Source organism: Pinus tabuliformis, chromosome 3_2 (genome assembly GCF_031772625.1).
Source record: "Pinus tabuliformis cultivar Carrire ecotype Pingquan chromosome 3_2, CPIR1, whole genome shotgun sequence".
Taxonomy (NCBI): domain Eukaryota; kingdom Viridiplantae; phylum Streptophyta; class Pinopsida; order Pinales; family Pinaceae; genus Pinus; species Pinus tabuliformis.
Genome location: NC_142302.1, coordinates 274571831 through 274587386, shown reverse-complemented (window position 1 = coordinate 274587386; position 15556 = coordinate 274571831).

Sequence of the window (15556 nt, the reverse complement as noted above, 5' to 3'; positions counted from 1 at the left end):
CTTTATTCCAATGATTCCAAATGGGACTATAATACATGACATAAAATATGTTTTTGTCCTAGAAAGACCTATAAAGACCTAGCAGCACGAAGAACATGCTTTTGACCTAGACTTGAGCATGAAACCCATGCTCGACATAAAATAAAATAAAATATTTTCTTTCTTTTTCTTTCTTTATACAAAATATACAATGTCATGATTAGAAATAGATGATTATGAAGACCGAATCTAGTTAAAATTTCTAACAATTCTTACCCCAAAAGACGAAAAAGGAGGCAATGTTACATTTGGAGATAATGCATGAACAAGGATAGTTGGAAAGGGCACAATATGTCATGTTCATGGAAATATTAAAAATCAGAATGTCTTGCATGTTTAAGGTATAAAACACAATCTTCTTAGTGTAACAAAAATGTGTGATCAAGGATATGATCTCACATTTTATTCTAAAGGATGTGAAATAAGGAAAGCAAATTGAGGAATATTTGTGGAAAAATAAATCAGGACCTCAAGTAATGTATATGTTCTCAATGAAGTTAAAGGAGAAAATTGTTGTATGGGAGTGATGTCACTTCCAAATCATCAATAAAGGAAAACATAAGCTCAAGGGGAGTAGCTCTTTGACCCAGATTTCAAAGGGGAAGAAGTTTCAAGCAAAGGGATAATTTGTAGACATGGGTATTCATTTTCCATTGGTTCAAAAATGGGTAAATTGTAGATAGGGGGGCTTCTAAAAAAACATTGCACAAATTTTTGGGGTTTCCGTTAATGACAAAGGGGGAGATTGTTGAATATTGTGTTGTCATTGATGTCAAAGTTAAGAGTGATCAAGAATATCAAATTTTGGGGATATTTTTGGAAATATTGTTTTCGTTTATGTCAAATAAATGGGGGAGACTACAAATGTGAAATATAGATATTGCAAGATGAACATTGTTGGAAATATTGTTTGGATACCCATTTTTTCTTTATGCCCAACTTAGATACCCTACCTTTGAAGGAATTTTTTCTCTAAATGCATAGCTCAAATGGGATAATATTATATATGGTTTAAAATATTATTTATATACCTTTTCAATGGCATATGGGACTCCCTCTAACTCAATATGAATGAGGAGATATGAAAAATTTTGTCAGGACAGTCCAACCATAAGGTATAGGTTGACCCAGTTTGTTTTACAAGTTAGCCCCATAAGTGAACATACAAACACTTTAACTAAATTATATATGAGTGCATTTGAATACCATGTAAGAAATAAGACATATGAGGTGCACAATATAAGCCAGGGAATACTTTTGAGATCTTAAAGGTGGAGCAAAAATGTGATTTGTGGAGTGAACAAGCCACCTTGGCATTTTCATTATAACTTTTCTTTTGGGATTTTTAAATACATGAAACTTGGAGGAGATAGAGGGGATATATTTTTGTAGCTTTAATAGAAATTTTAGACTTTATTTGGTTGTAATTTCAGAGATATTCTTTTAGGAAGTTTGGTTTCTTAAATGCTCCTAAAATCTCCTTCAAACATGTCAACTTGAAATTTTCACTATAATTTTATTTTATAGGATATTTTAGACTATGAAACTTGGAGGATATATAAGGGACATATTCATGTAGTTGTGGTAGAAATTTAAAAATTTGTTTCACTATAATTTTAGAGATATTCCTTGATAAAGTTATGGTTCTTAAATGCTCCTGAAATTTACTTTAAATGAGTTATCTTACATTTTTGTTATAACATTTCTTATGTGATGTTTCAGACAATGAAACTTGGATGCGATTTAGGGATATATTCATGTGCATGTGGTATAAATTTCATACTTTTGGTTGCTATAATTTCAAATATATTCCCTGTAGAAGTTAGGGTTATTGAGTAGTCTTAAAATCAGCTTCAAACAGGCTAGTTTGTAATCTTCACTATAACTTATTTTCCAGGACTTTTCAGATTGTGAAAATTCCAGAGATCGAAGAGACATGTGGAAGTGCCTCAATAAAAAATTTCAAAATCATATTTACAAAATTGGATATGTGGCATGTTATGAAAGTTTTCTCTTGCGAAGAATACAAAACAACAAATTTTGGGAGAAGCAAACCTAGTGAAGGTAGAAGTAGCAAGTAGACCTAGTGAAGGAAAAAGAAAGAAACATATCTATGAATGCATAATCATCTAACATATATGGTGAAGGTAGAAGTAATAATCACACTCAATGGGTATTTGTGTCTCCAATAGGTAGGTGCCTATGAATAATCATAATAGTGGGGAATTGGTGTCTCTTGTAGGTTGGTACCTACAAATATTGTAGTAGAGGGGATTCGTGTATCCTTTAGGTTGGTGCCTACAAATATTTCCCTAGATGGGTTTGGTGTCTCCTTTAGGTTAGCACCTACAAATATTATAGCATATAGAATTGATGTCTCTTGTAGGTTGGCGCATATAAATCTTGTAGCAAAGGGGCTTGGTGTCTCATAGGTTGGTAACTACAAAAAGATTTTATAAAGAAGTTTTCATTTATACCTTGTGTTCCATGTGCAAGATTGTTTGGTTATATCATGAATTTTTAATTAAGAAATTGTCTTATACTGATTCACCCCTCGCTCATAGTATACATGTGAATTCAACAGTTGGTAGTGACCATCACATGTCTAATCGAGTGTGACTTAACATAATTCTCCCATAATTCTAGGTTTTAGAATATAAATGGTGGGAAATTCATTCACCGTCCTTAGAGTATACTAGTGTGCCTCATATAGGGGATTTGAACTAGGCACTTACCACCACAAAACTAGCCAAATGGCTAAAATAAATAGAAATAATCAATTGGGCTAACCCTTGGGCTTAAATATCCTCTACCTGCCCATAGTCGACCCATAGTTTCCATTAATTACCCCTAGTTAGCCAATAAGTAACCCCACTCTTTCATTTTCATTGGAAACATAACAGTTCTCTTTTAGAGTGATGTTAAATCTTCCAATATAAGTGTAAAAAATAACTAAGGTAAAGGGAATGTTATAAATGGTTAGTGGTTGAGATTCGATTGTACTCATGGGGCCTTCTTAATTCACATAAATCTTGTGAGGTACTTAACCCATCATCGTATTGTTGACATCCTATAATCCCTCTACCTACACTAACGAAAGTAGTCTAATGACCAAAAAATAGGGCACCTACCAAAGTTGTCAATCATGGGTTGCGACTGCACCTGGAGTTGATTTGGAATGACTATTGGGAAACATTTCTAGTAACTTCATGAGATGAAACCAATAGCCCTCATTATAAGCCTCCTTTAAACCTTCTCTAGATTTATTCCAATGAATTCATGCCTCATGGTTGAAAGCTCTTGGAATGCCTAGTTACTTTTGAGTGGAGAGAAATTAGGTATAATTAAAACATTGTGAGATAATTTTTATCCAATCAAACATTTTTCTACACACAAACTAAGAAACATTCATAAAGAATGGTCTATTTTACTTCATTTATTTTTTCCAATTTCATTCAAATGATTTGATTCATACCAACCTACTAGTTCTAAATGAGTTTTATCCCTCTCACTAAAAAATGACACACTTCATCACAAATTGAGGAAATTTTGGTTCCCTTTATCTCCCTGGAACTCGTGATGCCTACAAGGCCTCCCACCAGTGTTGGGAGATGTTCCTAGCCTTATAATTTCAACAATTTGACCTACCCTTCAACATTCACCATTAAATGTCACTTTGTTTGGATCAGTAGTGTTAGGAGCAACCTTGATTGATACCACACCACCTCATTCTAACCCGTCCTTTACACCAAGATAATAGCTACCAAACATATGCAATGGTGGTTGCAACCCCAACTTTTTCATTTATAGAATCATTGAATTTAACTGATTTGACAAAGCTTACAAATGACCCCATTACTCATGAGCTTGCATGACCATCCACACCAACCAAAATCCATTTTGATATTCTAAAATTTGAAGGTAATCTAGGTGAAGACCCATAAAACCACATCATGAAATTTCATTTGTGGTATTACTCTAATAACATCATTTATGAATTGGTTCACTTGATACATTTTCAAAGAGCCTTCACTAGATCCTTTGTTAAATGGCACATTAATGAGAAATTTGGTGCTCATATTAACTTCACATCCTTAGCCAAGATATTTCTAAATTTTTTCTAGACACTAGTATGTCATGACTTGAGACTAGAAGTTCTTACTAAGTTTATATGGAATTAGTCCAAACATATTAGAGATGATACTCATGAGTGGCAGAGATGTCACAGTATTTTCAAAATTGAAGTTACACTAGAACTTCTCTTATAATATTTTCTCAAATCCATTTTTCTCATTACTGAAAAAGGCATAACCACCACCATGCCTTAAACAAAGGAAAACCCTATATTACAAGCTCAACCTTTTGAGTATATTTATGCATGCTTCAGATACCTCTACGCATTTATCCCTAATGCTTCCTAGTCTCAACCCTTCAACCCAAACTAGGGGCTTTTGTTACAAATATTATATCAATCCTTATTTAGTTAATCAAAATAATTTTTCCAACATTGTAATTTTTTTTATCTAAATGCATGTTCTTAAAATAATGATTAATGCTAATGAATTTTGTGGTGAAATTGGTTATTGCACTAACCCAAAAACAACTTGTGATGAAATAATTTATAGAGTTTATAAGACAAAGAGCTTGATGATGAAGCCCATTTATTTTTGAAATGTCCTAATCTCAATAATATAACATTGAGCTTTAACTACTTCCAAAACTTAATTTTTCTGAAGACTTCACACCTCAAGGAAACATAATAACATTGATATTTTTATTTACAATATATTTAAAAACAAAACTAGTTTTTTAAAGAATATTTAATTGAAATTTTTGTATTTTTTTAATAAATATGATTTATTTCTATATTAATGGGGTGATGGTAGATGGGCATTTTATAGCCCTTCTATTCCACATGTATTCCACCTCACCTAGCCTACTATTCATCCTAATACCATGGCCATCACCATTATGGTACTTGGCCACCTAATGTGCGGGGACTAAGAATAATGGGGAGGAGTGGGAACTCCCCCTCAATTTGACCCTTTAGAATGATGCTTGAAGGGGGCCTTGGACAACAATATTGACAACTGGAAATATGGATGATGCAAAGTAATGGATTGTTGTATTGTGTATAATTGTGGTGTGAAGGCCACTGTTCCACTAAGGTAAGGGAGAATAAAAAATATGATTAACACTTTTCCATTTATGGAGTTCAATGTATCCATTTTCCTAGATAGTTAGTTGAATGTGTATGGCTCTTGTATGAGTCTAGGGAAATAAGGGATGTTGACTAGGGAGTTAACCTAGCCAACTTTAGTTGTCTCTCTTGTTGGTTAGATCTCAGGATTTTCATTGTCTTGTTTCTGTATCAATTATGATTGGATAGGTGTTAGGATCCTTCTTCTAGGGGGTTTTAGTAGTGCAATTCTAAATCCATGGTTGGGGAGTGCCAAGCCATACATAATCCTCTTGTTAAAACAACTAGTACATGGGATATCTTGTCTAGTTAATGTGGTGTTACACGAAGGTTAGGGAGTCAATATGGTGAGTGTCAATGACCATGTGGGAGGGCGAAGAAACACAATAGAGAATGAGGGACAAGTTGTGCTTTTGCTACATCTCATCCTACTCACCCTTCCTAGGATATGAATGAGGCATGTGACGTAGAGAAGAACTATTATGCACTCTACTTGGATGTCTCACAAAGTGAAATGGATAGGATTGAAAAGGTAGTGGGGGAAACAAATGTGACCTTGTTTATAACACAAATTTTGAGGAGGTTCATGAGTTGGTCATTGGTCTGGCTCATTACCATAGCAAAGAGACTAAATTCTACAATATTTTTGAGATTGATTAGTTGGTGAAGACCAACATTACATAGGCATGGAAATAAGGCTAATCATGAAGACATATTGCATACTAAATTTTGGAGTAGGTTCATGAGTTGGTCATTGATCCAGTTCATTCTCGTAGGAAATAGACAAAATTCTACAAGATTTCATACATTGACTAGTTGGTGGAGACCATCATTGAGTAGGCATTGAAAAATCATAAGGATGATCATGAAGAGATCTTCAACACCATAAGAATTTTAGAAGGAAAAATCATGGCCTTTTCAAAGAGATGTTTGGTGTGGAGATTGTAATGAACATGGTCCATGAGGAGAAACAAATCAGTAAGATGGAGGAATAGATGGAACCCATCCCAACTCCAACATTCAAGTAGGAAATGACCAACCATCATTAATAATCTTGAGCATGGACTTGAAGATCAAGAAGAAACCACTATATGATCCAGGTGGATATTGGTGGCCACCTGCCAAGTCCACCTGGACCCCCACCATTGTCTTTCTCAGCATTTTCAGTTTCCTTAATTGTAGCACAACTTACTATTTTTAGCAGTTTTTCGGGTCCTGAACTTCCGGAGCCGTTTTGAGGCCCTAAACGACGTTTTTTGGGAAATCTGGGGGCAACATGGGTCCATGGACCAATGTTGCCCTTCCCAAAGTGGTAGTGCTCGGATAGATCTTTCTAACGAGCTATTGTACGCGTCAAACAGAGATCGTATGCCAAAGTTACGACCCCGGGAAGTTGATGTACCAATTTACCCAAACGGGGCCCACAGTTTGGCGTTTCATCTCCTAGGGTTAGGTTTTGGAATGTTAAGGGTTGTCCATTGTTTCTCAACAATAAATAGGCCTTCGAGCCTCATTGTAACACAGTTCAGAGGCATGTAGCCATCACATCTCTTCTCAGAGATAAGCTACCATCGCCCTAGCTAGTTTATTGCCATTTCTGTTTGTAAGCATATTTCAGTATTTTCCATTAATGAAATGAAGTATTATTTCCGCTGCATCTTTGTGTATATGGTTATCTCTGTAATTTGTTGCGTTCCTGTTTAAATCCGGATCAGTGGTATCAGAGCGGTCTGCTTTTTCTCTATTTTTCTTTGCATGTCCCCAACAAGGTCGGGATATAAGGAGTTAGGGCTTGAACTGGTTGAACCTTTGCAAGACCAGCCTCGCAAATCCCGACGGCCTCCCATGGCGGACGAGAAGAAAGACGAGGGGGCAGGAGATCCCATCAAAATCTTGCTCGAAGAAGCGCTCGAGCGACAACGGAACGCGATGATGGACAGCTTTGCGCAGATCCTTCAGCGGCTACCCAGAAGCGGCGCATCGGCTTCCAGTAGCTCCTCTGGAAACACCACACCCTTTAAGGTACAAGTTAATTTTGAAATCCCCATATTCGAGGGTCAGATAGACGCCGATGCCGTAGATAAATGGTTAAATCTGCTAGAGGGTTATTTTTCTGTTCATGAATTTTCGAGTCGGGAAAAGATTGTTTTTGCTCTTCTCAAATCAGCCCCCCACGTCAAGGACTGGTGGGAAACCTACTGCGAGCAGAAGGATGAAAGTACTGGCTCACTGTTTTCAGCCGCACCCACCTGGGATTCGTTCCGGGATGCCATCAAGGAGCAGTACTACCCTGTCGGAAGCTATGAGGATGAATACATAAAGTGGACCACGCTGCGGCAGGGAAGGGACCAAGACGTGCCGGAGTTCACCAATCTTTTCCATACCCTTCGCACAAAGTTGGGTATCAAGGATTCGGAGCAACATTTGATACTCAAATACCGTGGCTGCCTGCACAAGTACATCCAGGAAGAAATACAGTTCTTAAACATCCCCTCGCTCGGCGCAGCATACCGGTATGCCGTCAAGGTCGAGCAGAAGTTTAAACAAAAGAAGCGAGACTTTGGATCTGCGAATCCAAAGCAGGGGAAAGGTGCCCCTAAACCACAGAACAAAGGACAAAGCCAAGGCGGGACAGCCCAAGACAACCAGCCGAAGCTGCAAGCAAAGAGCAACGCCGCGAAGCCGAGAAAGGACACTGGAAAATGGTGCGAGTTCCATAAGAGCTCCACTCACAACACAAGTGAGTGTCGGGCCAAGCAGTCACTGGTGGCTGAGCTAAAGGTTTCAGAATCAGATGCATGTTCCGACTCTGAGTCAGAACCCGATAAGGGGTATGAAAAAGGGAAGCATATCATTGATGCGGATCCCAGCGCCACTGTTGCTACCGCAAAGATCCAGAAAAATGAACCCGAAGATCCAGAGGAGGAGGAGCGTCTCTTCCACTCCCAGATGTGGGTAAAGGGCTCCCCGATACAGTTCATTGTTGATAGCGGGAGTCAAAAGAACCTCATTTCGGCAGAGGTCGTGAAGCGGTTGGGCTTACCGACCACAGCACATCCACAACCATACACCATTGGGTGGCTTCACCAAGGGCGAGATCTTCGCGTGAGCCAGCAGTGTCGCCTTCCATACAACATCAAGCCCTTCACGGATGAGGTATTGTGTGACATTGCTCCCCTTGAAGTTTGTGATGTATTACTAGGACAACCATACTTGTGGAAGCGACATGCTGTGTATGAATCAAGGCCCCGTGCTGTTATTATTACATTGGGAAATAAGTTGTTCAGGATACCAGAGGTAGCACCACCTGCCGCCATCTCTTTGATTACTGCAAAACAATGCAGTAAGATCATTTCCAAAACCAGGAAATTTGTTTTCCTGATGATACGCCCTCAAGGGAAGAAGAAGACAGTGGCCACGGCCTCCAAACGGGGTCCTCTGCATGGCAGCTACAGATGGACAAGATTGTGGAGGAGTACGAAGACATTTTCACCTCCCCGGCAGGGGTTCCTCTGCACTGTCAAGTCAAGCACTCCATCGATCTGACCCCAGGTGCGCCGTTACCCAATGGACCAATTTATCGGCGCTCCGTTCTGGAGAACAATGAAATCAAGAGACAGATTCAGGAGCTCCTGCAGAAAGGTCACATCCGTCCGAGTTCTTCGCCCTGTGGTAGCCCGATAGTGTTGGTACAGAAGAAGGATGGGACGTGGAGACTCTGTATTGACTATCGGGCACTGAACAAGATCACTGTCCGTAATAGGTACCCGATCCCGCGGATTGATGACCTCCTAGACCAACTAAAGGGGGCGAAATATTTCAGCAAGATCGATCTGAAGTCAGGATATCACCAGGTACCAATTGAACCCTCAGATGTGTGGAAGACTGCCTTCAAATCCAAGGAGGGCCTCTTCGAATGGTTGGTCATGCCTTTCGGATTGACGAATGCTCCTGCAACCTTTATGAGGCTAATGGATGACATCTTGCGGCCATTCACCAACTCCTTTGTAGTAGTATACTTGGATGACATTCTGATCTTCAGCCAGAGTTGGGAAGAGCACCTCCACCACATCCGACAGTTTCTCCAAACACTGCGGCAACACAAGCTATGTGCCAATTTGGAGAAATGCACTTTTGGCATGACCGAGGTTCAGTATCTGGGATACATCATTGATGAACAGGGGGTGCATGTCGATCCAGCCAAGGTCCAAGTCATTCGAGATTGGCCCTCTCCAACCACTCTAACAGAGCTCCGCAGCTTTCTAGGTCTTGCCAACTTCTACCGCAGGTTTGTGTTGGGATTTTCTCATATTTCTTGCCCTTGAGTCAAGTCACCAAGGGCGGGGCGAAAGCAAAATTCTTTTGGTCTGAATCTCAACAGAAGTCATTCAGGGAGTTGAAGGATCGCCTCTGCACGGCACCAGTGCTCGCGTTACCAGATTTACAACAACCATTTGAGGTCGAGACAGATGCCTCTGACTATGCTGTTGGGGCAGTCCTTACTCAACATGGACATCCAGTGGCATATCACAGTGAAACACTTTCAGACACAGTCCGGAAGTACCCCCACTTATGATAAAGAGATGTATTCCATTGTACAGGCCTGTCGACAATGGAAGCATTACATTTTGGGGAAGGAAACGGTCATCCACACAGACCACCGACCTCTGCAGTTCATACAGACCCAAGGGAAATTGCAGAATGATCGCCATCAGAAGTGGTCTACATACCTGCAACAGTTTCACTTGAATATCAAGTATAAAAAGGGCAGCACCAATAATGTTGCAGATTGCCTCAGTCGACCACCGATCATGGCGCTAACCACCGTGCTCAACTCTTGCGGGCACGAGACTTCTGATTGGCCACTTCTCTACAAAAGCGACCCAGAATTCGGCCACACATACCAGACACTCTTGGAGGGTCGGCAAGTTGCAGATTTTCACCTCCAGGATGCCCTATTATGCCACCTCGGTCACCTCTGTGTTCCTTCAAGCGAGCGTGCCAAGATGATTTGGGAAGCACACTACAGTCGGGCTGCTGGGCATTTCGGGTCGAGAAAACAGTGGCAGTACTGCAAAACTATTTCTATTGGCCGAATCTTCGACAGGATGTTGGGAAGTACATCCGATCATGTACTGCATGTGCCATTGCCAAACCGACCATTAAGAAGCAAGGCCTCTATACCCCGTTGCCTACCCCTAGTCGACCTTGGGAATCCATCTCCATGGATTACATGTCAGGCCTTCCGTCCACTAAGCATGGAAATGACTGTGTTTTTGTGGTCGTCGACAGGTTCTCAAAGATGGCCATTATGATGGCCTGCAAGAAGAATATCACAGCAGAAGCCACTGCTAAACTCTTCTTTGAACGAGTGTGGGTGCACTTTGGGATCCCACAGTCTATCATCTCAGATCGGGACAGTCGGTTCCTCAGCACCTTTTGGTCCAGTCTCTGGTCAATGCTGGACACCAAACTCACGAAGTCCACAGCCTTCCATCCTCAAACTGATGGCCAGACGGAGGTTGTCAATAGGATGATTGTGCACATTCTGCGCATGTATAACTCAAAGCATCCACGCACATGGGACGAGAGCCTCCCCTACGTTCAGCACAGCTACAACCGAGCTCTTCACAGCTCCACTGGCCATAGCCCTTTTCAGGTGGGTTTGGGATTCCAGCCACTATGCCCCATTGATGTGGCCATGCCACTTGCAGCTACTCACATGAATTCAGCTCATGTCCAGTCCGAAACAGATAAGGCCACCAGCTTCATTGAGCGAATCCAACATATTCGCCAGCAGGTCCATGACATTCTTGAGAAATCAAATGCCAAGTACAAGCAGCGACATGATCAACATCGGGTGCCACACAAGTTTCAGGTGGGCGACAAAGTCTGGTTGCATTTGCAAAAGGAACGCCTTACTGGAGCCTATCGAAAATTGAGACCACTCCGATATGGTCCTTACACCATTACTAAGGCTATGGGAGACAATGCATTTGAGCTCAGCATTCCCCCATTCCTTGGCCTGCACCCAGTATTTAATGTGGACCGCCTTCGGCCATACTTTCCACCATTGTTAGACACATCCGACATTGCAGAACAGCTCAAACCCACAGAATTAAATCCAGATTGCATGGAACAAGCTGCAACTGATCGGATCATGGACACACAGATCAAGAACACTCGCCAACAGAATATCCAACTGTATCGAGTTGTCAAAGCGGGCCAACTCCTTCAGCAGGGCAAGTGGCTCACCAGGGAACAAGTTCAGCAGAAGTTTCCTCATCTCATGGAGGAGCTCAACGCAATGGGGACCATTGCTTCCTAAGGGGGGAGGAATGATCCAGGTGGATATTGGTGGCCACCTGCCAAGTCCACCTGGACCCCCACCATTGTCTTTCTCAGCATTTTCAGTTTCCTTAATTGTAGCACAACTTACTATTTTTAGCAGTTTTTCGGGTCCTGAACTTCCGGAGCCGTTTTGAGGCCCTAAACGACGTTTTTTGGGAAATCTGGGGGCAACATGGGTCCATGGACCAATGTTGCCCTTCCCAAAGTGGTAGTGCTCGGATAGATCTTTCTAACGAGCTATTGTACGCGTCAAACAGAGATCGTATGCCAAAGTTACGACCCCGGGAAGTTGATGTACCAATTTACCCAAACGGGGCCCACAGTTTGGCGTTTCATCTCCTAGGGTTAGGTTTTGGAATGTTAAGGGTTGTCCATTGTTTCTCAACAATAAATAGGCCTTCGAGCCTCATTGTAACACAGTTCAGAGGCATGTAGCCATCACATCTCTTCTCAGAGATAAGCTACCATCGCCCTAGCTAGTTTATTGCCATTTCTGTTTGTAAGCATATTTCAGTATTTTCCATTAATGAAATGAAGTATTATTTCCGCTGCATCTTTGTGTATATGGTTATCTCTGTAATTTGTTGCGTTCCTGTTTAAATCCGGATCAGTGGTATCAGAGCGGTCTGCTTTTTCTCTATTTTTCTTTGCATGTCCCCAACAAGGTCGGGATATAAGGAGTTAGGGCTTGAACTGGTTGAACCTTTGCAAGACCAGCCTCGCAAATCCGACGGCCTCCCATGGCGGACGAGAAGAAAGACGAGGGGGCAGGAGATCCCATCAAAATCTTGCTCGAAGAAGCGCTCGAGCGACAACGGAACGCGATGATGGACAGCTTTGCGCAGATCCTTCAGCGGCTACCCAGAAGCGGCGCATCGGCTTCCAGTAGCTCCTCTGGAAACACCACACCCTTTAAGGTACAAGTTAATTTTGAAATCCCCATATTCGAGGGTCAGATAGACGCCGATGCCGTAGATAAATGGTTAAATCTGCTAGAGGGTTATTTTTCTGTTCATGAATTTTCGAGTCGGGAAAAGATTGTTTTTGCTCTTCTCAAAGCAGCCCCCCACGTCAAGGACTGGTGGGAAACCTACTGCGAGCAGAAGGATGAAAGTACTGGCTCACTGTTTTCAGCCGCACCCACCTGGGATTCGTTCCGGGATGCCATCAAGGAGCAGTACTACCCTGTCGGAAGCTATGAGGATGAATACATAAAGTGGACCACGCTGCGGCAGGGAAGGGACCAAGACGTGCCGGAGTTCACCAATCTTTTCCATACCCTTCGCACAAAGTTGGGTATCAAGGATTCGGAGCAACATTTGATACTCAAATACCGTGGCTGCCTGCACAAGTACATCCAGGAAGAAATACAGTTCTTAAACATCCCCTCGCTCGGCGCAGCATACCGGTATGCCGTCAAGGTCGAGCAGAAGTTTAAACAAAAGAAGCGAGACTTTGGATCTGCGAATCCAAAGCAGGGGAAAGGTGCCCCTAAACCACAGAACAAAGGACAAAGCCAAGGCGGGACAGCCCAAGACAACCAGCCGAAGCTGCAAGCAAAGAGCAACGCCGCGAAGCCGAGAAAGGACACTGGAAAATGGTGCGAGTTCCATAAGAGCTCCACTCACAACACAAGTGAGTGTCGGGCCAAGCAGTCACTGGTGGCTGAGCTAAAGGTTTCAGAATCAGATGCATGTTCCGACTCTGAGTCAGAACCCGATAAGGGGTATGAAAAAGGGAAGCATATCATTGATGCGGATCCCAGCGCCACTGTTGCTACCGCAAAGATCCAGAAAAATGAACCCGAAGATCCAGAGGAGGAGGAGCGTCTCTTCCACTCCCAGATGTGGTAAAGGGCTCCCCGATACAGTTCATTGTTGATAGCGGGAGTCAAAAGAACCTCATTTCGGCAGAGGTCGTGAAGCGGTTGGGCTTACCGACCACAGCACATCCACAACCATACACCATTGGGTGGCTTCACCAAGGGCGAGATCTTCGCGTGAGCCAGCAGTGTCGCCTTCCATACAACATCAAGCCCTTCACGGATGAGGTATTGTGTGACATTGCTCCCTTGAAGTTTGTGATGTATTACTAGGACAACCATACTTGTGGAAGCGACATGCTGTGTATGAATCAAGGCCCCGTGCTGTTATTATTACATTGGGAAATAAGTTGTTCAGGATACCAGAGGTAGCACCACCTGCCGCCATCTCTTTGATTACTGCAAAACAATGCAGTAAGATCATTTCCAAAACCAGGAAATTTGTTTTCCTGATGATACGCCCTCAAGGGAAGAAGAAGACAGTGGCCACGGCCTCCAAACGGGGTTCCTCTGCATGGCAGCTACAGATGGACAAGATTGTGGAGGAGTACGAAGACATTTTCACCTCCCCGGCAGGGGTTCCTCTGCACTGTCAAGTCAAGCACTCCATCGATCTGACCCCAGGTGCGCCGTTACCCAATGGACCAATTTATCGGCGCTCCGTTCTGGAGAACAATGAAATCAAGAGACAGATTCAGGAGCTCCTGCAGAAAGGTCACATCCGTCCGAGTTCTTCGCCCTGTGGTAGCCCGATAGTGTTGGTACAGAAGAAGGATGGGACGTGGAGACTCTGTATTGACTATCGGGCACTGAACAAGATCACTGTCCGTAATAGGTACCCGATCCCGCGGATTGATGACCTCCTAGACCAACTAAAGGGGGCGAAATATTTCAGCAAGATCGATCTGAAGTCAGGATATCACCAGGTACCAATTGAACCCTCAGATGTGTGGAAGACTGCCTTCAAATCCAAGGAGGGCCTCTTCGAATGGTTGGTCATGCCTTTCGGATTGACGAATGCTCCTGCAACCTTTATGAGGCTAATGGATGACATCTTGCGGCCATTCACCAACTCCTTTGTAGTAGTATACTTGGATGACATTCTGATCTTCAGCCAGAGTTGGGAAGAGCACCTCCACCACATCCGACAGGTTCTCCAAACACTGCGGCAACACAAGCTATGTGCCAATTTGGAGAAATGCACTTTTGGCATGACCGAGGTTCAGTATCTGGGATACATCATTGATGAACAGGGGGTGCATGTCGATCCAGCCAAGGTCCAAGTCATTCGAGATTGGCCCTCTCCAACCACTCTAACAGAGCTCCGCAGCTTTCTAGGTCTTGCCAACTTCTACCGCAGGTTTGTGTTGGGATTTTCTCATATTTCTTGGCCCTTGAGTCAAGTCACCAAGGGCGGGGCGAAAGCAAAATTCTTTTGGTCTGAATCTCAACAGAAGTCATTCAGGAGTTGAAGGATCGCCTCTGCACGGCACCAGTGCTCGCGTTACCAGATTTACAACAACCATTTGAGGTCGAGACAGATGCCTCTGACTATGCTGTTGGGGCAGTCCTTACTCAACATGGACATCCAGTGGCATATCACAGTGAAACACTTTCAGACACAGTCCGGAAGTACCCCACTTATGATAAAGAGATGTATTCCATTGTACAGGCCTGTCGACAATGGAAGCATTACATTTTGGGGAAGGAAACGGTCATCCACACAGACCACCGACCTCTGCAGTTCATACAGACCCAAGGGAAATTGCAGAATGATCGCCATCAGAAGTGGTCTACATACCTGCAACAGTTTCACTTGAATATCAAGTATAAAAAGGGCAGCACCAATAATGTTGCAGATTGCCTCAGTCGACCACCGATCATGGCGCTAACCACCGTGCTCAACTCTTGCGGGCACGAGACTTCTGATTGGCCACTTCTCTACAAAAGCGACCCAGAATTCGGCCACACATACCAGACACTCTTGGAGGGTCGGCAAGTTGCAGATTTTCACCTCCAGGATGCCCTATTATGCCACCTCGGTCACCTCTGTGTTCCTTCAAGCGAGCGTGCCAAGATGATTTGGGAAGCACACTACAGTCGGGCTGCTGGGCATTTCGGGGTCGAGAAAACAGTGGCAGTAC